The 24796-nt window shown below is 35.7% G+C and overlaps 1 protein-coding gene and 1 pseudogene across 1 annotated transcript in view; both read right to left on the bottom strand.

Annotated features, from left to right (window-relative positions):
- Positions 1-24796, bottom strand: part of HTR2C (5-hydroxytryptamine receptor 2C) — a 412057-nt gene that overhangs the window by 104391 nt on the left and 282870 nt on the right. The gene's annotated exons all lie outside the window — the stretch shown is intronic.
- LOC108402173 (COUP transcription factor 2 pseudogene) lies at positions 15871-17214 on the bottom strand (annotated as a pseudogene).

Genomic DNA, 24796 nt, shown 5'->3' with positions numbered 1-24796 from the left:
GGATTGCCAATCCTTGGTTTTTCTACTTCTCTATTTTTACTATCTCTTGTGATATTTAACTCATATTTCCTTTTTCTGAAACATTTAGCAAAGAATGAAAAGACACAGAGAGGTAAGGGATGAGTATATGTGTATTTGGATTTAGGGAAGAGATAGCCAGTGAAGGCCTTCAGAATTCTTGACCATAGGTGAAATAATACTATTCTTTTTGATAAATCTATTTAAGTAGTCCTTAGAGGCATCAAAATTCGAGATGTAGGGAGAAAAAAAATATTAACATACGGATTTAAAATAAATTGTAGCAAGAATACTCAGGAATAAAATAATGATGAAAGTAAGCTAAAGGAAGGCAACGAACTTTGGCCTGTGCATCAATAAGATAGTCCTCCTGCCAGATGGGCCATTTCATCACAACCCTTTTCTGGCTGCAGATTTGCAAAAATGGACATATTGGAGCCAGATTCAATGAAACTTACCTTATTCATATGAGTTGCTTTAAGGACAGCTCACATTTATCTTAGGAGTATTATCTTAGGAGTATGTAATTACAATGGACATTCTCCTAAACAATTTAACGTATACTGCTACCAGGTGATAGGCACATTTTGTTGGAACATTCCTCTGAGAGACAAGGTACAACTAACTAAAGACATTATCCTCAGTGAGGTGAGGGGGTATTCCATCCTCAGATTACAGTAGTTTTGCCCTTGCATATCATCACTGGGTGGTGAAGGGTGTATACAAAAGGTTAACGAGTCAAGAAAGTTAGGTCTTGGGATGGTTAAGAGAAGAATATAAGATTGCTTGTCTGGATGGGAGTCCTTTGGCATAATAAAGAGCAGTGTACATGTGTAAACACATGCGCTCGTACACACACACACACACACACACGTTCTCCCTATTCCCTCTCATCATTTTATTTCACTTCATAGCACTTATTACCATATAACTTACTCTATGTTTTACTCATTTATTTATTGTCTATCTCCTCCCATGAATATAAGCATCATGTCTGCTATTTTTACTGCCCCAGCCACAGCCATTCGACGAGTGTCTGACACAAAGTAGGTGCTTATTGTGCATTGGTTAAATGAATGGATGGATAGACAAATGAATAAAGAAAAAGTAAGGTCTAGGGAGTTGTTTACTGATTTGCCTGTGTTTATGCATCATTCAGTTATAGCCAGACCTACAACTCAGATCTTTTTATTACACCATACTTGCAGCTGATCAATGGAAGAGAAAGGTAACTAGGAAAATCCATAATAATTTTCCCCTATAGGAAGGTGGGAATAGGGTAATACTGATAATCCATGTAATGAAAAGATTATTCTTTGAAGCTTGTTTGAAGACTATTGATTTATATAATAATTCATATCAAAAGTTAACTGTCCTAAATCCAAGGGACAGTGAGCAGCCAGTGATGCAGGGCTTTAGAAATTGGAAGTATAGAGATTAAAGCAGTTAAAAATCCATATCATTCTAAGGGCCTCACTGTTAAATAATTTTTGAAAAAGGATTGTTCAAATATTCACTTCCCTATAAACTGGCTTAGATGAATATATTAGTGTATGAGGTTTTGGCCAAGAAGGTAATAAGGCAGAAAGGCCCTCAGAAAGTTACTGTGCTGCTGTTGTCATATGTCTGGATAATAATGGGTGGATCTTGGGGTTTTGTAGTAGAAGCTGTCTTTCTAAAAGAAAGGTTATGATATATTGACAGTGAGTCTTGAATGTTAGGGTATCTTATAATCATCTGAGTAGCTTGTTAAAATGCTGATTCAAACACAAAGTAATTCTGAAGCAGATGATCATGTTCCAAGAATTGTGGCTACAATAAATGAGAATTAACATCTAAAAATCACGGGCCAAGTTCAGGTATGGGAAATATGTGGAAAATATGAACTGGTAAATGTCAATCTCCAAAATCCGTTAGCCACTTCATAATTATTTGTTCAAAACCACTATCTGCATTTATTTGTCTGCTTGTATATCTATTGTCAGGGGTTGTCTACAAGATTATAAGCTTCTTAAAGGTGAGGAGAATGTTAGCTTTGTTTAACAGTGCAAACCCAGCACCTAATTTAGATGTTCAGTAAATAATTTGAATAAATAAATGAACTCACCACCTATCTCTAAGTGGTAAATACTGGAAAGAAGTTGGTTCAAGCTATCCCATTTTCTTACTTATTATTTGAACCCGAAATCAATATAAATTTAGGGGTAGGAGGGAACTTCCCTGTTTTCTCCCTCCTTCATATCAATTAAATGGATTAGTTCTTCCTAAAGTAATACCACTTTGACTTTCTGTGGAGTAAAGAAGGGACTGAGGAAATTTTTGTATACTGTGTCAATTTTTGAGGTGTTCATGTTTGTGTAAGTATGCATTCCCACACTCGTGCTTATAATCTTGCATAAATATTCATGAGCATATTTATATTAATGTACTAGGACATGATAAATGTGTTTGGCACTTAATTTTTCTGCCAATCATATGATCATACCTGCAATGGGATTGAATTATTATATAATATGTAATCCTATTTGTGGGTTTGGTTGATGTGCTCATGGTGCTGTTCATTATTGTGATCAGAAAAGCCAAGTCTGTTCAGAATTTCAAATGGTCTTGATAATTTCCCTTTACTGCTACTGCTAGAAAATGATATTAAACATTTCTTTTGTTTATTTTAAAAATTCCAAATGTTCTAGGGATGAATTGAGCAATTTAGATCAATAATATTTATCTTAAATTAATTCCATAATAAAACTTGTAACTGAGAAGAAATGTACAAAATACTCTATTTTGAAATTAAAGCTTCATGTAGCTCACTTAAATGCAGACAAAACAAGGGTCATAGTCTATTCAACATATTTCTGGGAAGGTAAGCAGTGCTATATTCTAAATGGAGGAGAGAAAGGGGGTTATCATTTTCTACTCTGTAGAAACATGTATATTAGTTTGAGGGCTTATTTTTCAACTTAATGTCCAAAATGAATTTTTATATAGGTAGAGTGAAATTATCTATTATCTATCATCTATGTAATGATCTATCATTTTATCTATTACCTGTTTTATATCCTATTATAATGAATTCCCATATAATAGCAAGTTATTTTTTCTCTGATGAACTGGATCAACTCAAATATTGCCTAAACCTAAGTGATTCGGGGCTGGGATTTATAATTCTTTTTGTTTTTGTAAAATATATCAATGTAATGGTACTTTTGGGCTTTATTTCCTGCACACTTAATTCAATAGTTATGGAGAGCTATGCCACTAAACATGTCTATATGATAGGAAACCAGTTGCATTTCAAATTCATTATTAAGACAATAGAACAGATAGAAGGAATGAGGCTTTGGAGGGACATGGAAGTAAATATTCACATTTAAAACTATTGTAGAATTTTTGAATACACAAGGTCTTTGATTATCCTGAAAAAGAACAGTGGCATCTTTGTTCCCATATATCTTGAAGAATGGGACAGATATCTAACTACATGTACTATACAGATATTTTTTAGGTTTTAACATGACTAAAGAAAAAAAATGAAGTAATGGCCCTCACAGGCCATTCAAAAACTTAGTGTCAAGAATAAACAAAGCAATTATTTATTTTATGTAAAATGTAGGCAAAATATAAGTACTTAGAGGCATAAACATAACGCAGCATTGTTCAAAAGACACCTTTCAGGGCTTGCCACTAAATATGAAAACTTTCTAAGAAACAAAATCCTTAGAATACTAAACATATTATTTTACAATGGTAGTTGGTAATACTTATATGTTGCTTACTTACTATGCATGAGGCACTATTCTAGGTGCTTTATTTATTACATTGCTTAGTCCTCAAACCATGTGAGGTACATAGTACTATCATTCCTATTTTAAAGAAGGAATCTGGAGTATATCTGAGCCATTTTCTCATTGTTCAAACTCTTACCTAAACACAAGAGATGAGGTTCTTACTTGCTCTCTTCTTATCTGTATTGTTCCTTGTTGTGTGTGTTCTAGCATCATTTCCCATTTTTTGTAGCTTCCATGCTTTGCAGTTTTTAACCTCAAAGCTCATTTTTAAAGTTCTTAGAGGAGCTTGGCAATTTTCTTTACCTTACCACTTAAGATAACCTCCACTTAAGATCACTAGTAAATATAATTTATGAGAAAGCCCTGTAACAAGTTAACCTCCTTTCAGGAATCTACTGAGAAAGAATTAATGACTTTTGTAAAAACTTTTATTTCCAATTAGAAGCTGCAGCACAGGGAGGATCTGACCAACAATGTACAGCATGCATACCTGCAGTTACTGAGATGTCTTGAGATTTTCATTTCCTTTTAAGTATAAAGTATGATAAAGCATGAATCATAAGTCCCTTGTACACTAACAAAATAAAAACTACACGATAATATTTGGCATGTGGAGCACAATAAAATCTCAAGGACTCTTCCATTTTTTTTTTTTTTACCACAAAAGGTTAATTAAACTGTTTTAAAATCTTTCCTACAAAACTCTCCCTGGGCCAAAAGTCTAAAGCAAATAATTTTCTTCTTGACAACATGTTACTAAGCGGGAGATCTCAGCCTTCTTAAGAACTATAATTTTTCTAATCGTTCTTCTAAGAATTGACCATGGCAATTGTACTTTGAGAAGGCTGACATTAATAAAGTCATTTCCTCCCCAGACATAAGTTAAAGTAGAAGCTGAAAACTTGAATTTGAGATATAACAAATTTCCACAACTGACTTTGAGTTTGTCCTAATCTATACCTAATTTCATCTGAATTGGGAAGGTTATATTGATGAAGCATAAAATGTCATTAGAATCTGAAATGTATATGGTTGATAAAAATTTACAGTGGTTTGGAGGTAGGAGTGAGGGAATAGAAGGGCAGGGACAGGGAATTAGTTTTCTCTTACTTTTAGTAATAATATCATATGAAAAATGCGGGACTGATCCCTGAACTTAAACAGAATTTTTTCATCCTCTAAACTCTTATCTAAACACAAAATATATAAAGAAATGAATTTCCTTGTTTTATAGGAAATATTTTGGGTATTTAAAATCCAGCTTTGAGAACTCTAGCAAAAGGAACCCCAGGAAGACAATACCAAGACATATGATAATTAAAATGGCAAAGATTAAAGATAAGGAGAGAGTACTGAAAACATCCAGAGAGAGAAAAAAGATTACTTATAAAGGAAACCCCATCAGGCTATCAGCAGACTTCTCAGCAGAAACTTTACAGGCCAGAAGGGAATGGCGAGAAAGACTAGTTAATTGCCAAGCAAGTATGAAATTAAAATAAAACAAAGGAAGCAAAATCAACTGTACACAAAATCAGTCAAGAAATACACAAAAGTGAGGATTATAACATCTAATACATAAAGTGTGGAAGAGGAAGAAGAAAAAAAAAGTATCTGAAGACTGTGTTAGAGATAGAGCCATCAGCAACTTAACATAGACTGTTCCAAAGGAAACTATCCTTCAACCTTTGGTAACAACAAAACTAAGGCCTATAATAGATATAAAAAATTTTAAAAAGAGAAATCCAATCACAACACTAAAGAAAATCATCAAATAACAAGAGAAGCATATTAAGAGAGGAAGAAAGGAACAAAGAGGAGCTATAAAAACAAGAAAACAATAAAATGGCATTAAGTATATACCTATCAAGAATCACCTTAAATGTAAATAGACTGAATGTACCAATCAAGACATAGAATGGCAGAATGGAAAAAGAAATAAGATCTGTGTATATGCTGCCTACAAGAAACTCATTTCAGACCCAAAGACATACACAGACTAAAAGCGGGGGGTGGAAAGAGTTATTTCATGTAAATAATAGGGAGGAGAAAGCAGGAATAGTAGTACTTACATCAAACAAAATAGATTTCAAAACAAGAAAGTAACAAGAGAAAAGGAAAGATATTACATGATAAAGAGGTCAGTTGAACAGGAGGATATAAACATTATAAATATCTGTACACCCAACATAGAAGCACCTAAATATATAAATCAAATACTAAAAGAATTAAAGGGTGAAACAGATTGTAACATGTGTTTTAGGAGACATTAACACACTACTCACATCAACAGATCAACCAGACAGAAAACATATAAGGAAATGGAGGCATTGAACAATACATTAGCTCAAATGGACTTAACAGATTATCCTCAGAACATTACACCCAAAAGCAGCAGGATACACATTTTTCTCAAGTGCACATGGAATGTTCTCCAGAATAAGCCACATACTAGGCCTCAAAAAATTCAAAGATTGGAATTGTATCAAACATCTTCTCAGACCACAATGGTATGAAATTAGAAATAAATTACACAAAGAAAACAAAAAAGCCAACAAACACATACAGGCCAAACAGCATGCTTTTAAATAATTAGTGGATCAATGACCAAATTAACACAGAGATCAAGCAACATATGGAGACAAATGAACACAACAGCACAATGCCCCAACTTCTGTGGGACGCAGTGAAGGCAGTTGTAAGAGGAAAGTATACAGCAATCCAGGCCTATTTAAAGAAGGAAGAACAATTCCAAATGAATATACTAAATTCACAATTATCGAAACTGGGAAAAGAAGAAATGAGATCCAAAGTCAGCAGAAGGAGGGACCTAATAAAGATCAGAGAAGAAATAAATAAAATTGAGAAGAATAAAAAAATAGGAAAAATTAATGAAACCAAGAGCTGGTTCTTAGAGAAAATAAACAAAATAGATAACCCCCTAGCCAGACTTATCAAGAAAAAAAGAGAATCTACATACATAAACAGAATAAAAAGTGAGAGGAAAAATCACTACGGACACCACAGAAATACAAAGAATTATTAGAGAATACTATGAAAAATTATATGCTAACAAACTGGATAACCTAGAAGAAATGGACAACTTTCTAAAAAAATACAACCTTCCAAGACTGACTAAGGAAGAAACATAAAATCTGAACAGACCAATTACCATGAATGAAATTGAACTGGTCATCAACAAACTCCCCCCAAAAACTCCAGGTCCAGATGGCTTCACAACTGAAATCTACTGAACATTTAAAGAAGAACTAATACCCATCCTTCTTAAAGTATTCCAAAAAGTAGAAGAGGAATATTTTCAAACTCATTCTATGAGGCCAGCATCACTCTAATAGCAAAACCAGACAAAGACACCACAAAAAAGAAAACTAAAGATCAATATCCCTGATGAACATAGAAGCAAAAATACTCAACAAAATATTAGCAAACTGAATTTAAAAATACATCAAAAGATCATCCATCATGACCAAGTGGGATATATTCCAGGGATGCACAGATGGTATAATATTCATAAAACAATTAAAATCATACAGCACATTAAGAAAAAGAAGGCTAAAAACCATATGAACGCAATAGATGCTGAAAAAGCATTTGACAAAATTCAACATCCATTTATGATAAAAACTCTCAACAAAATGGGTGCAAGAGGGTATGTATCTCAACATAATAAAGGCCATATATGACAAACCCACAGTCAACATCATACCTAATAGAGAAAAGCTGATAGTTTTTCCTCTAAGATCAGGAACAAGACAGGGTCTTGTCCACTCTAACCACTTTTATTCAACATAGTACTGGAGGTACTAGCCACAGCAATCAGACAAAACAAAGAGATAAATGGCATCCGAATTTTTAAGAAAGAAGTTAAACTGTCACTATTTGCAGATGACATGTTATTATACATAGAAAACCCTGAAGGCTCCACCAAAAAACTATTAGAACTAATAAGAGAATTCAGAAAAATTGCAGGATACAAAATTAATACACAGAAATCTGTTGCATTCCTATCAACTAACAATAAACTAACAGAAAGAGAAATCCAGAGAATGACTCCATTTACAATTGCATCAAAAAGGATAAAATATGTAGGAATAAACCTAACCAAGGAGGTGAAAGACCTTTACTCTGAAAACTATAGGATGAGTTGAGAGAAATTAAAAACATCAATAAATGGAAACCTATCCCATGATTGTGGATAGGAAGAATTAATATTGTCAAAATGGCAATCCTGCCTAAAGCAATTTACCCATTCTATTCAATCCCTATAAAATACCAATAGCACTCTTCAATGAACTAGAACAAATAGTGCTAAAATTCATATGGAACCACAAAAGACCCTGAATAGCCAAAGCAATCCTGAGAAAGAAGAACAAAACTGGGGGATTATGCTCTCTGACTTTAAAGTCTACTACAAAGCTACAGTAATCAAATTAGTATGGTAATATCACAAGAACAGACCCATAGATCAATGGAACAGAATACAGAGTCCATGTATAAATACATGCACATATGGTCAATTATTATACGATAAAGGATCCATGTGGGGAAAAGACAGACTCTTCAGTAACTGGTGTTGGGAAAACTGGACAGCTACATGTAAGAGAATGAAACTGGATTATTGTTTAACTCCATACACAAAGGTAAACTTGAAGTGGATCAAAGACATAAATATAAGTCATGAAATCATAAAACTCTTAGAAGAAAATATAGGCAAAATCTCTTGCATAAGTATGGCAATTTTTTTTCCTGCACACATCTCCTTGGGCAAGGGAAACAAAATAAAAAATGAGCAAGTGGGGCTTCATCAAACTATAAAGCTTCTGTACAGCAGTGGACACCATAAGCAAAATGAAAAGGCATCCTACAGTATGGGAGAATATATTTGTAAACAAATCATCTCATAAAGTGTTAACATGCAAAATATATAAAGAACTTATACACCTCAACACCCAAAAAAGAACCTGATAAAATGGGCAGAGGACCTGAAGAGACATTTCTCTAAAGAAGAAATACCAATGGCCAACAGGCACATGAAAAGATGCTTCACATAGCTGATAATCAGGGAAATGCAAATCAAAATCACAATGAGATATCACCTCACACCAGTTAGAATGGCCACTATCCAAAAGATAAGAAATGACAAATGTTGCAAGGATGTGGAGAAAAGGGAATACTCCCACACTGTTGGTGGGAATGTAAATTGGTGAAACTACTGTGGAAAGCAGTATGGAGGTTCCTCAAAAAACTAAAAATAGAAATACCATTCAATCAAATAATTCTGCTTCTGGGAATTTACCTGAAGAAAACAATATCCCTGATTTGAAAAGATATATGCACCCCTATGTTTATTGGCACACTATTTTAAGTAGCCAAGATATGGAAGCAAACTAAGTGTCTATCAGTAGATGAATGGATAAAGAAGATGTTGTACATATGCACAATAGAATATCATTCAGCCACAAAAAGAAAAGAAATCCTGCCATTTGCAATAACAGGCATGTACCTAGAGGGTGTTATGCTCAGTAAAATAATCCAGGAGGGGAAAAAGATATACCATATAATTTCACTTATTTGTGGAATATAAAACAAAGCAAAAGAGAAGGAGCAGAACAGCAGTAGACTCATAGACATGGAAAATTGACTAGTTGCTACCAAGGGGGAGGGACTGGGTGGAGAACATGAAGAGCATAAAGGAGCACCATAATTTGCAATCACAACATAAGTTGGTAATGGGTACAGTAGTACAGCATGGAGAATATAGTCAATGATTCTGTAACATCTTTCTATGTTGATAGTAATTGCACTAGGGGGTGGTGGGGATTTAATAATCTAGGTAACTGTTGAATGCCTGTGCTGTATATTTGAAACCAATATAAGATTGTACATCAATGAAACTTTAATTAAAAAAATAAAAGAATGGCTATAAACTCTCCTAACTTGGGGGACTTAACAGACATCCAGATCCAGGAGGCTCAGAGAGTTCCAAAGATGAATCTAAAGAGACCAACACTCAGACACATTATAATTAAAATATCAGAAGTTAAGGACAAAGAGAGAATCTTAAAAGAAACAAGAGTAAAACAACTTGTTATGTCTAAGGGAACTGCTATTAAGCTATCAACAGATTTCTCCATAGAAACTTGCAGGCCAGATATATTCAAAGTGCTGAAAGGAAAAAAACTTACAACCAAGAATACTCTCCACAGCAAGATTATCATTCAGAATTGAAGGAGTGATAAAGAGCTTTCCTGATAAATAAATGTTAATGGAGTTCATTAACACTAAACTAAGCTCACAAGGAATGTTTAAAGGGGCTCTTTAAAGCTAAAAAGAAATGGCACTTATTAGTGATAAGAAAAAATAAGAAAGCAAAAATCTCACTGGTAAAGGTAAATATATAATAAAGGTAGTGGATTAACCAGTTATAAACCTAGTATGAAAGTTAAAAAAAAGTAATAAAAATATAACTATAATAATTAGTTAAGGAATACACAAAAATAAAAACCTAAGATGTGTTGATGTGAGGGGGGGGGTAAATATATAGAATTTCAAAATGCATTCAAACTTAACCTGTGACCAACTTAAAATAAGTTGTTTTATAACAGGCTATTATGTATGAACCTCATTGTAACCAGAAAACAAAAACCCATAGTAGGTACACAGAGATAATGAGAAAGGAATCTAAGCATAACATTAAAGAAAGTCATCAAACTGCAAGGGAAAGACATCAAGAGAAGAAAGAGGAACTACAAAATGGACAAAAAATCCAATGAAGAAAATGACAGTAAGTACATACCTATCATTAATTACTCTAAATATAAGTGGAATAAGTGCTCCAATCAAAAGACAGAGTGGCTGACTGAATAAATACATAAATAAAACAGGTCTATATGCTGCCTACAAGAGATTCACTTCAAATGTAAGGACATACACAGACTGAAGGTGAAGGGATGGAAAAAGATGTTTCCTGCAAATGGAAACTAAAAGTAGTGGTAGCTATACAATGGAATGTTAGATAAGTTAAGAAAAAAAAGAAATCTTGCCATTCGTAACAACATGGATGGACCTAGAGGTTATTGTGCTAAGTGAAATGAGACAGAGAAAAACAAGGACTATATGATTTCAGTTATATGTGTAATCTAGAAACAAAACAAATGGAGAAACAAAACAGAAACAGGCTTGTAAATACAGAGAACAAACGGGTGGTTGTCAGGGTTGGTGGTGTGTGTGAAATAGACGAAAGGGATTAAGAGGTATGAACTTCCAGTTATAAAATAAACAAGTTATAGGGATGTAAAGTACGGCATAGGGAATAAAGTCAAAATTGTAATAACTATTGTGACAGATGTTAACTACACTTACTGTGGTTATCATTTCATAATGTATATAAATGTCAAATCACTATGTTGTATACCTGAAAATAATATAATAGTGTATGACAACTGTACTTCAAAAAAAAAGCAGAGGAGAAACACCCTGGAGATGGGAGAACTGGGTTTTTCCCCACATACGAAGAGGAATGAGTAGAACTGGGTTTTTCCTCATTCCCTTTCTCTCTCTTTTTTTTTTTGACCATGTACTATCAGAATGCTCATTTGCTATCAGAAAGATCAATAAAGAAATAAAGATATATTTATTAGGAAAGTAAGTATACATACTTTCTACTCTAAAAGAATATTTAAAAACACTGCCAGCCTACTATTCCATATACTTTTTCAAGAATATAGATGAATCACAAACTTTTTCAGCTACTCAAAAGCTGAAAGAATTCACCAGTAGCTCTCTAATACAAAAATACTAAAGGATGTTCTGGCTGAAAGAAAACTTATACCAAATAGATATGTGGGTCTACAGAAAGTGATAGCACAGAAAATGCTAACTATGTGGGTAAATGTAAAATAGTTTTTTTCTTACTAATTAAATTTCTTTAAACGATAATTGACTTTAAAGCAAATATATATTGTGAGGCTTATATGTACAAGGAAAATATACACAACAATAGAACAAAGGTAAAGGCAGAAAAATGGAAGTATGCTATTGTAAGGTTGTTATATACCAAGTATTGTACATACCTTGCTGGTTGTCTGATAATTTAGGATTATACTATAAACCCCAAAGCAACCACTGAACATAACCAAGAGTTATATATAAAAAGCTAAAAAGAAGGGAAAAAATGGAATAATAAATAATACAAAAGACAGAGAAGGGAAAAAGGGAAAAAGGAAAACAACAAATGGGACAAGCAGAAAAGTAAGGATGTAGATTTAAATCTGAGCATATCACTGATTGCATTAAATGTACATGGTCAAGCAACCCAATTAGAAGGCAGTGACTATCACACTGGATAAATAAAACAAGACAGATATACTTATGAAAAACCCACTGTAAACATGAAGACACAAATAGGTTAAAATGATTGAAAAAGACATTCTATGACAATGGTAATCAAAAGAAAACTCGATTGGTTATATTAATTTCAGAAAAGTAGAACTGAGAGCAAAGAACACTATAGATAAAGAAGGTCATTTCATAATGATAAAGGAGTCAATTGATCATGAAAGCATAACAATCAAATGTTTATGCACATATTAGACTTCAAAATATATGAAGCAAAAATTGAAAATAACAGCATGGCAAAAACTGAGAAATCCACAATTAGAAATTTCTATACCTCTCAATAACTGATATACAGCAAGTAGAAAAATCAGTAGTATATAGATGACTTAAAACAATTATCAACCAACTTGACTTAATTGACATTTACAGAACACTACCCAAAACAGAATACACACACTTTTCAATTACACAGGGAACATTTATGGAGATAGACTATCAAGGAACAAATAAGTACAAAGTGTGCAATTCCATTTATATGAAATTTAAGAACAGTATTTAGTTCTTATGATAGAAGTCAAAATAGTGATTACCTCCTGGGGCACAAGAAATCTAGGTTGCTTGAACTGTGTATTTCAGTCTGGAAGTTTACAGCTGTGTGTGTATATGTTTACAAAAATATTGACCATTACAATTAAGATTTTTGAGCTTCACTGTATGAATGTTATACCTCACAAAAAATAGCACCCACTTAGAAACACAAATAATCTAGTGGAATATCATTAAAAGATATGGAAAAGAATACATGCCTCTACAGAAATTTTAAAGAACTTTATTTTTGGAATAACATTAAAGTTGAAAAGATAATACAGAGTTTCCATATACTCATATTGTTTTTCACATTGTTAATGTCTACATTACCAAGTTACATTTGTAAAAACCAATAAACAAATATTCGTACATTAAAACAGAAAAAAAAATCCCCAAATGGATTAAAGACTTGAATGTAAGACCAGAAACCATAAACTCCTAGTAAACATCGTCAGTAAGCTCCTTGACATTGGTCTTAGCAATGCTTTTGGATCTGACTCCAGAAGCAATGGCAACAAAATCAAAAATAAATAAATGGGGCTACATCATACTAAAAAGCTTCTGCACAATGAAGTAAACCATCAACAAAATAAAAAGGCGACCTACTGAATAGGAGAAGATATTTGCAAATCATATATCCAATAAGGGGTTAATATCCAAAATATTTAAAGAACACATATAACTCAGTAACAAAAAAACAAGCAGTCTGATGAAAAAGTGGGCACAGGATCCAAAAAGACATTTTTCCACAGAAAAGATACAGATGGCTAACAAGCACATTAAAAGATGCTCAGTATCATGAATCACAAATCAAAACCAGAATGAGATGTCAGAATGGCTATTATCAAATGTGGAGAAAAGGGAACCCTTGTGTGCTGTTGATGAGAATGTCAATTGGTGCAGCCACCATGAGAAACAGTATAGAGGTTCTTAAAAAAAAAATTAAAAGTAGAACTACAATACAATTCAGGAATTCCACCTCTGGGATTTATCTGGAGAAAATGAAAGCACAAATTCAAAAAGATATATGCACTCTTATATTAACTACAGCCTTACTTACAATAGCTAAGCTATGGAAACAACCTAAATGTCCACTGATGGATGAGTGGATAAAGATGTAGTATATATATGGAATGGAGTACTAGTCAGCTATAAAAAAAGAATGAGATTTTGCCATTTGTGACAACATGGATGGATCTCAAGAGTATTGTAAGTGACAAATACTATATGTTTTCACTTATATCTGGAATTATAAAACAAAACAAAAGAAAACCCAGAGGAAAGGAGGGTTGTGGGAGTAAATGAAATGGGTGAAGGAGATCAAAAGGTATAAAATAATGAGCCATGGGGGATGTAATATACAGCATGGGGACTGGAGTCAATAATATTATGTTGTAAATTTGAAAGTTGCTAAGGAAATAAATCTTAAAAGTTCTATCAGAGAAAAAAAATGCTGCAAATTTGTATGATGACAGATGGTAAACAGACTTAGTGTGGTGATCTATATAAATACCAAATCAGTAATGTTGTACACCTGAAACTAATATACTGGTCTCTTTCAATTATATTTCAATTAAAAAAATTTAACTTTGATATGTTTATTTCTGCATGGAAAGAAAACCTTAGCTTTGAATCATTAGAAAAAAGTACACCTTTTAGACCAAAATTGCATTGCCATTTTATAACTTTCTTTTTCCAGATTAATTCAATCTCCTATATTTAAGATGAGGTCTCTGTAGCATTTTGCAATCGTTTAATTCCTACGGAACAGATAGATATTTCTGTGAAATCATAAAGACCTGTGAAATCATAAAGATTTTCTTATGACCACATTCTTCATGACGTGCTTGTCATCCTCCTCTATCTTCTACTTCCTTCTTAAAACCCTAAAATACAACTCTGAGAGAAATTTCTCTGCATGCATAAATTGATGCATTGTATTTAATTATTTGCTTCCACGAAATTTTGGAAGGATCTTTCAAGATTGTTGGGTTTGTGTTGTATAGAGTCCTCTGGGGACCAGGCTCAAAGACAGATGGTTCACTGCCATTCTGGGTGTAGGATGGCCCAGAAAAATATTTTTTTCATATATCAAATAAACATTTTAATTTCTGAGTATTTTCAACTTTCCTTGTAATATAACAAAGACTAGTTCAGTTATTTTAACTTTTACAGTATACAGAAATACTGCGCTTAAAAAAGACTTAGATTTTTAAAAACAAAAACTGTAAACTTTACTGATTGAATCACATTACCTATTAAGTGCCAACAGTGTTATTTTGTCATGCTGGTTTTGATGTGATTTCTTAAAAAGGAAATATTTCAACAATTATAATACAAAAGATTTGCAAATACACAAACAGGTACAGGATTTTCTTAACAATTTAAGAAGTAACAGGGACACAACTAAAATTACAAAAGTTCACTTTTTATTCAATAACTCAGCATGTGACTTGGCTGCCAACAAATTCCACAGTTCTTTCTCTTTCTTAATTTAACAATGCTAAGTTTGTCAAGGTGTCTTGGAGGAATTCTGTGTTTTATGTGGGTCCTCCAGTTCTCAAAGTAGAGTGCTCAACTTCATCTAAGCATTTTGGTCACCATTTTTAAGTGTCTCCATCATCTTGAGCTGCCTTTTAAACTGTTATGTCATCCTATATTTTCATGGAGTCAGTTTTAATTCTTGTAAAATACACAGTTTAAAGGATACACAGCTTTTAAGAAGCCAAGATTACATCAAAACTTACTATAAAACCACAGAATAAACTGGTTGAACTAGAAAAGTACAAAAAAGAACAGCTACAGGTATACACAGGACCATTAATAGTCTGGGGAAAAAAAGACTCTCCACTCTGCTAATTTTCTCCCAATCTTCTCAACTGAACTTTTAGCAATATTTTTCAAAACTTTACCAAATAAAGAAAAAGACTAATTTCCTTCTTATACAGAAGTAGCAATTTGTTTTGACAAGAATTTCTATTGCACTCTGTAGACGTTAATTTGACAATCTTTTTAAAAACAATTTTTCTAAACAGGCCAGTATTTTTTTCCCCTCTTCTCTTAGCAAACTTGTAACATACTTTTATGTCCTTTCTTAACTGAAGGAATTTAAACAAAAGAATCAGTCTTTTTTCTGTTCCCCAACCCCAACTTCTTCACTTTGATTATTGAATTGCTGTATATGGCTAGTTAACGGGAGGCCGGACAGTAACATATTCTGGATAAGGGTTTTAATGGGGATTTTACCTACCAAATGAATAAAGAACAACTTCTCGATGACTGAGGATGAGACCATGCGGAGGGAAGGAAGGCAAAGCAAAAGCTTTCCAAATCGCATTGGCTGAAGAGGGTACTGATTTTCAATGTATACTTGCAAAGCACACTGGAACTTATCCTGCAAGCTTTCCACATGGGCTGCATTAGAGAGACTCCCAGCATCTGAGGTGAAGAGGACCATGGCCTTGAGGCAGCTGTACTCAACAGAATCGACTTGCAGTGCTTCGAGCTTCTTCACTTGCTTCTGGTAGTTTCGTACGCCATCCTTAAAGGTGACCACTTGGCTATCGGACGTGGGCGAGACTTGTAGGCTGGTGTTGATCAGGAGTGGTGTGGCGTCAAGCGGAAGGGAAAACTGTGCCGAATTAAGAATGAACAGCTCGCTCCACGTGAGGCAAAGCAGGGCCACCCGGTCATTGATCGGCAGGTCGGGGAAGAAAGGTATCTTCTGGGCCCAGTCGATGGCACTGAAGAGCACCCTGGAGGCTAGTTCACAGATGTTGTCGGTATCCTGGAAGTTGATGGACTGTGTGCTCTGGCTGAATTGCACCTTGGTAAACGGCTCGGCATGCAGCAGCAGAGTAATATGTCTGGCCCATTCCAAGTGGCTGTTGAGGGAGGCCCCTTTGGTTGGCTGGGTGGGCATCATTCTGTTCCCTTGATTCGTCTCTCGTCTCATGCCCACACTGAGGCATTTTTTGAGGCGGCAGTACTGGCACCGCTTGCGGAGGTGCTGGTCAATGGGACAGTTCTGGTTGGCATGGCACGTGTAGCTCACATTCTTCCCAGCTCGCTTGAAGAAACTCCTGCAGCTCTCGCATGTGAACTGGCCATAGTGCTTACCATTTGACTTGTCTCCACACACGACGCACATCTGCTGCTGGTGGTGGGCCTCCAGGACGCCAGGGCAGTCCTGGCCGCCAGCCACCATTTGCACGCGAGTAGCGGCTGGGTCCCCGTGGCCTGGCACCTGTGCTGTGTGTTTACTCCCAGTTGGCGGGCCGCGCAAAGGTGGTGCTGGTGAGCCCTGGCCATCCTGCAAGTGCAGCACCGAGTTTTGCGGGTCGTACCACATGTTGACTGTCGCTGCCTTAATTCTCAGGGCTGCGTTCGGATTTCCATCTCCCTGTGCTGCTGATAAAGGCACCTCTCTGGTCTCTGGCTTTTTGGTAGGCTGCCTTTTACGCATACGAGGGTGTGGACGAACGCCCCCTGGTGGCTCGGAGGGCTGATTGATTGGCAGTTATTTTTTCCTGTTTCGTTTCTGTCTTTGCCAGCGTGTATGTTTTGTTCCCCTCAACTCAGCTTTGTTGTTTTGGGGAGTTTTCTATACAGGGAAGAAGAACAGTCCAGGGGAGGGAAAGTGGGAGCCAAACACGGAGAGAGAAGGAGCTGGGAGAGAACTGCAATAGGAGGCAAAAAAAAAAAAAAAAACCCTCTCCAAAGATTTTGGTCACTCTCGCTCTCTCCCTCCCTTTTCCATTCACTCTCCCAGAAAAAGATTCCTACAGGTTTTTTCGTAAGGGAAGTCTCTGTTGCCCAGAGGTTGGTGACTAGTACAACTATATGCCAAAGACTGTATTTCTTGGCAGATGACAGCAGTGTAATTGCTTTAATCATTTCCACTCCCCATGGCTAGTCAGACTGTTTTGTGCCAGTCACTTAATAAAATGGAAACCAGATAAAGAAGCAACCAAGGCCCTTTAGCAATGATGGCTTTTAGAGGAAAAGAGTAGAGGAAACTTCTTCACCAATAAAAGACAACAGAGAAAGTCATTTTAAGTGATAAAACTAGGGAGTAGTAGGCTAATACACAGAGCAAGGTGATTTCAGGCAATTGTGCTTAGAAGTTAAGAGAGGTATTATGTTGAACCATATGAATTTGCTAGTATTCAACTCTCTTGACTTACAAAAATGGAAATTTCATATAGTTCAACCCATACTGCTAATTTTCTGCAAAAAAAAAAAATTAGGAGAGGCAGCAAAATAGCTAAAGACTTCACGATTAGTTTGTTTGGAGGCAAACCCCACCTCTGTCATTTAAACTCTATGGGATTTGGGGTAATCAGTGGCACCTCTTTGTGCCTTAGCTTCCTCATTGTTTGGTATTTGTCTGCATTATTAAAGGCAGCAATTTAAGTTTCCATTTTACTGTAGCTTGTATAATTTAGTTGCTTCAATTTTGTGGTGATTACAAGCAATACTGCTACAAATAATCTTTTTACACATATCTTAGTGTTCAGGAATAAGCCTCTTGTTAGCCTATATGCCCAGGAATGGAATTTCTGGATTATATGGTACACACTTTTCTAATATTGCTATATAATGCATATTGCTATGTAATGCTGTATCATTTCTCAATGTAGTTATATCAGTTTACATTCCCACTACAGTTGTATGAGTTCCTATTTTTTCACACACTTGCCAACACAAGTACGGTCACACTTTAATTTTTGCCAATCTGGTGACTATGTACTGTTATTTAAGTGTGGTTTTAATTTATCTGATTATTAATAAGTTTGAGCACCTTTATGTATGTTTACTGGCCATTTGGATTTCTTTTGTAAAATGCCTCTTCAATTTTGCGTTTTTGTCAGCTGGATTGGTCGCTATTCCCTTATTGATGCATAGGGCACTATATGCCAAGAATATTATCAACTAAATTAGTAGCTTGAATTTTTTGGAGCACTGCAAATCACTGTGAGCTCTTTTTGTGATTAAAAATTATCAGGGACAGGTTCTCCACCCCTCAACTCCAAGGAACTTTTCCTTGCAGCCTTTAGAGTGTCATTCAGATTTACCTTTGGTTCACCTTTATATCAGGGTATCATTCTTTAGGGTGTGTGGGTAAAATTGTAACATTTCCAGATTATCTCACTTGGCTTTGGTGCATTTGCATATCTTCAGGGGTGGAGAGAAATTCATCTCCATGTCAATGGGTAATTACCTGGGTAACCAAGGGTGTGTCTGAACCTGAGAGGTTAAGGGCTTGTTTTTTTGCTTGCATCTTCGGGAGCAGGGGAGAGAGACGGCACTGGATTGCAGTTTGTAAGCAATAAATGGGTTTTAAACTTTATTTCTCCCTTTGACTGATTTTGGTTTTTAGAGGTATTTTGCCCCAGGATTTTCTCTCCCTGGACTTACAGGGTGCCAGCTTAAAATGGAGATGATCTTCTATTTTAGCTCTTTTCTGCATACTTTCAAACTCCCTTGTTAAGCAGATTTCTGCAGGGCAAAAGGCGCTTCAGTCCTGAGTCTCTATCTGGGTTCCACCCTTCACTAAACTTTTGCCCTCATAATTCCTTACCTTCCTGTCAACTCTTTGATTTTGATATGTACACACACACGCACACACGCACACATACACAAAATACTTGTTTGGTAGTATTGTTCCAAAAAACCTGGTCTGCCGTATTTCAGAAAACAGAACTCATTGCTACATAAACCTATAAAATCTCCTGTACCTAATGCCTCCAATTTCCTTATAAGTAAATTGACATTCAACAAAGGGAAACCAGGCTCTTTACTGCAGAGATTTTGATCAAAGCTTAGAGTTACGTGAAATAGCTGCTAGTCTTTGGCTATAACCATACCCCCAGTGGCCTTCCCGAGTCATGGTAATGTGTGTCTGAATGAGCTGAGGGCCCCATTGTCCATGTGAAGCAGTTATCTTGCTTGACTTTAAAGGATTTTTACTTAGAATTAGAGATTTTATGTGCCAAACATCAGTACCATTAACAGGTGCTTAACACTGCTTCTAATGTTCACAGCATAGGAGAAAACATACTCTATGATTCTAATGAGTATAGGAAAGGGCAGAAGACTGTTTTTAGTGTCTCCTGTGCTGCATACTATCTGTATAGGTGTATCTACTTTGGGAATTAAAAGCTCAAGGAAATTGCCTGTTTTTTCTACTTTATAAGATTGTTCAAGGATAAATTGAAGAAATATGTATGAATGAGTTAAATATTAGCTATAGTCTTCCATCCAATATAATGCACCTCTACTGCTTGTGTTTCCACTGTCCTTATAAATTCTGCACTGAATTGAACCAGATTCAAGTCTAGGCTCCCTTTTTTTTTTTTTACCTCAAAGGCCTATGTAGACAACTGGAAAGGGGTGCTGCATCATGAGGCAATTTGATCTTTTGCCAAATGTCTTCTGAAATGGAATCCCTAAGAGGCTTGCCAGCCCATGATTAAGGACATAAAATTTATATATAAAACTTTTAATGCTCTCTTTTATGATTTGGCTCTCTATATATTTTATTCCCCATTTCTTTGGTTTATGTTGAGTCCAAAAAGATAGCAAAGAAAGAAAATCAACATGGGAGCTGGATTGCTAGTCTGGAGCTTAAAGCTTAAAGATTACATCTCTGATCAGATGTGTATTAAAGATTTCTGACTTTACAGCATAACCCTCCATTTAGGTTCTGGAGGATCAGTCACTGCCTCTTACATAGGAAATTTCATTTAGGTAGCTCTGTTTTTATAATGACAGACACAGACTTTGTTTTTGCTTTTGTGTTTACTTGGAAATGCAACAAAGGTGTATAGAAATGGGAAAATGCAGTATGTATGGTCATTTCCCTCTCTACCAAGATATATGTGTTGCACACAGAAATACTAATGAAACACTATTCACAAGGCTGGGCAGTACTTCCATTTGTAAGCTGATTTATGAGATACTGTGTCCTTTTTTCCTGTTTTTTAATCTCATTCTACTATCTTATCATTCATCTGGGACAATTCTCAGAAGTTTCTGGCATGTGAACTCAAATATAATTTGCCTGATTGCTTTTCTTCAGGCAAATAAGATTCTACTAAAATCAATTCCTAAGAGTAATCTTATTAATAAAAATTAAATTATCACACACATACTAAGCACCAGATATTGTATACACATGACTTCTAACCCTCAGTGCCATGCTGGTTAGGCATTTATTTCTGTTTCATAGATGAACAAATTGTTATTTAGAAATAAAAGGTGACTTGCCCAAGGTAAGAAGGTGGTGATGTGACAATTTAAACCCATGTCCATCAGATATCAAAGGCTACTTTCTACTGCACAACACTGCAAAAAATACCATGAGTGTTAGTGGTATTTCATGCATATTGACAGACACATTGACAGGTGGGCTGACATGGCACCTCCAATACATTTAACTTGCATTATGAAAAAATCTCTTCAGAAAATCAATGATACTAATTCCCACATTCACAGTACCTCCCACAAATGCTGCAGTGCTTTATTTTCTGCCAAACATTTGTTATCACTTAGACAGACACATTATACATTTCAACAGGAATTCATCATATCTTCTAAGGAATGTTGTAAAACCACCATTTGTCTCAGTGATCTTAATTAGAACTGGGTATTTCAGCTCTCCATTAGTTACCCTTAGTCAGAGTCACTGAATTTAGTCACTGCGGATTTTGAAAATCAGATGTTTTACCTAATGACACTAAGTTAGAAAATGCTAGACTATGTAACATTTAAGTTATCCAAAAGTGAATACATTCCTTAAGGTTTAGAGCCCTGTTTATTCACCTGTATATTCCTAATGCCAAGCACAGGGCCTGATACAGAGTGAGCTTTCAATAAATACTTGTTGACCTGAAATGTTGACACATGATCCCAGAGAGTATCTTCAAAGGCCCTTTCCCCATTAGGCCTTATGAACTGTTCAGAATGAGGCATGTCTTAAAACATAAGCATAAAACAATTGGATGAGAAATAGATGAAATTTCAAGTATGAATTTACAGAAGTACCACCAAGAAAATTTTCAGAAAAAGTATGGAGATAGTTTATAACCTCAACGTTTTAAACTTCAATTAATAAGGCCTAGAGGAAGCCCTTATAAGGGCAGTTGTACATACACTGCTCATTTTATTCATGGTCATTTTACTCATGCTTTAGTGCAGTATATAATAAAGTAATAGTAATTGAGATACTAATCAGTATATTAGTAAGTTCTTACCATAATGTTTTGCCATCATGTTTCTGTTCTATAACATTTGTCATGTCATTTTAAACTACATCAATTTTTCCTTCACAAGAATTAGATAGCAGTGTGTTAATATATCACTAAAAGTGATAGAGATATAAGTACCTGTATTTTTGGTAACTATTAGTAAAAAGATGCAATCCTGAAAGTGTAATAAAATTGGGTTCTCTATTTCTCCTCAAATTTGGGTTGCTTTATGAATATATTTAGGAAGCATGAAAGGGACCATTTATATAGTAATTCAGAAGTGGAGAAAATATACCATGTACTTTATTATAGCAATTTAAATGTAGCTGTTGTGAACCCAATTCTTACCAGTTGACCACAGAGACAAGTCCCTCCTCTGAACTTCTGGACTAAGTATTACAGGTCCAATACATTGCATCATTAGCATATAATTCCACATTGTTAATTTTCTCTTTATATAAAGTTCTGTCTCAGAGGAGGAGCCAAGATGGCAGTGTGAGTAGAGCAGCAGAAATCTCCCAAAATCACATATATTTTTGAAAATACAACAAATACAACTATGCCTAAAAGAGAGACCAGTGGATACAGTACAACAGCCAGGCTACATCTACATCTGTGAGAACTCAGCATCTCACGAAGGGGGTAAGATACAAGCCACGACCCGGTGGGACCCGAGTGCTCCCCCCCAAACAGCCCACTAGGGGGAGGAGAGGAGTCAGAGTGGGGAGGGAGTGGAAGCCCAGGACTGCTAAATAACCAGGCCTAGTAATCCACACCAGGAGCAAAGACACACATTGTATGGTGTGCTGGATATCAGGGAAATGGAAAAGTAAAATCTGCGAGCAGGTCCCCTCACCCAGGTCCCCCGGACAACCCTATTGTAGGGTTTAGTTTTGTGGTTACCAAAGGTTCAAGGATAGCTTCCTTACTATATAAAAGTCTATCTTAAATTGCTGATTACTGTATTTCAGAAACAATCTATAGGAACTTTTTTTCCTTTTTCTTCTTCCTCCTCCACACTATGTATTGGTGTCATAATCTGCACTCCTTGTATCCTTTCACTGTTTTTGTGAGCAGTTGATTTATTTTCATACTTACATGGTCATTAATTGGTCTACTACTTTTACTGTGGGTTTATTTTCACTGGTGAAAGCTATTTAGCCTTAGGAACATTTTTATTTACAGCGGTCCTTTTAAAATATCTGTAGGGCTGGCTTAGTGGTAATGAATTCCTTCAACTTTTGTTTATCCAAAAATTCTTTAATCTCTGCTTCTCATTTAAATGATAATCTTATGAGGTAGAGGATTCTTGGTTGGAAGTCCTTTTGTTTCATTGCATTAAATATATTATGCCACTCCCTTCTGGCCTGTAAAGTTTCTGCTGAGAAGTCTGCTGATAGCCTGATGGGATTTCCTTTAGAAGTAATCTTTCTTCTGTCTCTGGCTGCTTTCAATACCTTTTCTTTGGCCTTGATCTTTGCTATTTTAATTGTTATATGTCTTGGCATTGTCTTCTTGGGTACTTTTTGTTAGGAGCTCTCTGCACTACCATGGCCTGGATGTCTATTTCCTTCCCATGATTGGGGAAGTTTTCAACAATTATTTCCTCAAAGAAACTTTCTATCCCTTTGTCTCTCTCTTCTCCTTCTGGTACCTCTAAAATATTGTTCCATTTGAATTGGTTGCACAGCTCTCTTATTGTTCTTTCATTGTTAGAGATCCTTTTTTCATTCTGTTCCTCAGCTTCTTTGTTTCCTCTTTCCAGAGAAAGAGGGCCTGGTGAGATAGATATAACCAATCTTCCTCAAAAAGAATTAAAAATAAAAGTCATAACCATGCTGATGGACCTGCAGAGAAATATGCAAGAGCTAAGGAATGAAGTCTAGAAGGAGATAACAGAGGGAACAATCAATAGAAGGACTTAAGAGCAGACTGGATGAGATGTAAGACACTGTTAATGGAATATAAGTCTAATTTCTATTTAATATACCATCTCCTCTACATCATCTAATCTACTTTTAAATCCCTCCATTGTATGTTTTGTTTCAGATACTGTATTCTTCAGCTCTGAGTGGCTCTTTTGCAGGTCTTCTATTTTCTTGTTGAAGTCTTCCCTGAGATCTTGAATATTTTTTTGTAGATCCATAAGCATGTTTATGACTTTTACTGTGAAGTCTTTATCAAGAAGATTGGTGATTTCAGTTTCATTCACCACTCTTTGTGGTGTTTTGCCTTGTAATTTTGTTTGTAACATATTCCTCTTTCTCCTCATTTTGCCAGTTTCTGTGTTTCTTGGAGTAATAGCTTTATGAAAGAGGTGCTGTCTAGTGCCCAGAAGCTCAAGATACTTTTTTTCCAGTGCAGGAGCCCCAGCTGTTGGCACACAGTGGGCAGGCTACTTTTCTGTCTGTCCTGTAGTTGTCTGATACCAGGCCAGCAGTTTGCTTTGGCTGTGCCTTTGTGATCAGCATAGAAGTCTCGGCTGGAGTTTCTGTGAATGGAGTGACCCTTTGCCTGTCCAGTAGCAGTGGTGGGGGCTGCAGTGTTAATGGGGTAGGTAGGCTGATGTGTGTGTCTACTTTTGGCCCATAGCATGGTATCCAGTGCCCCTGGGAAAAAAGAGTTCCTGGGGCTGGCTTCCACAGGCACTTCCCCCACTGGGCTCAAATGGGGCTGAGAAAGCTGAGAGCGTCTCCCTCTGCCTACCCAGCAGCAATGTCTGTCACCACTACTAGGTCAAGTGGGACATCCACAGGCCACATGTGCAGGGAGGAGCCTCGGGGCTGCATTGCCAGT

Source organism: Manis javanica, chromosome X (assembly GCF_040802235.1).
Source record: "Manis javanica isolate MJ-LG chromosome X, MJ_LKY, whole genome shotgun sequence".
Lineage (NCBI taxonomy): Eukaryota > Metazoa > Chordata > Mammalia > Pholidota > Manidae > Manis > Manis javanica.
The sequence above is the reverse complement of the archived record's forward strand: the minus strand, read 5'-3'. Positions and strand labels throughout refer to the sequence as shown.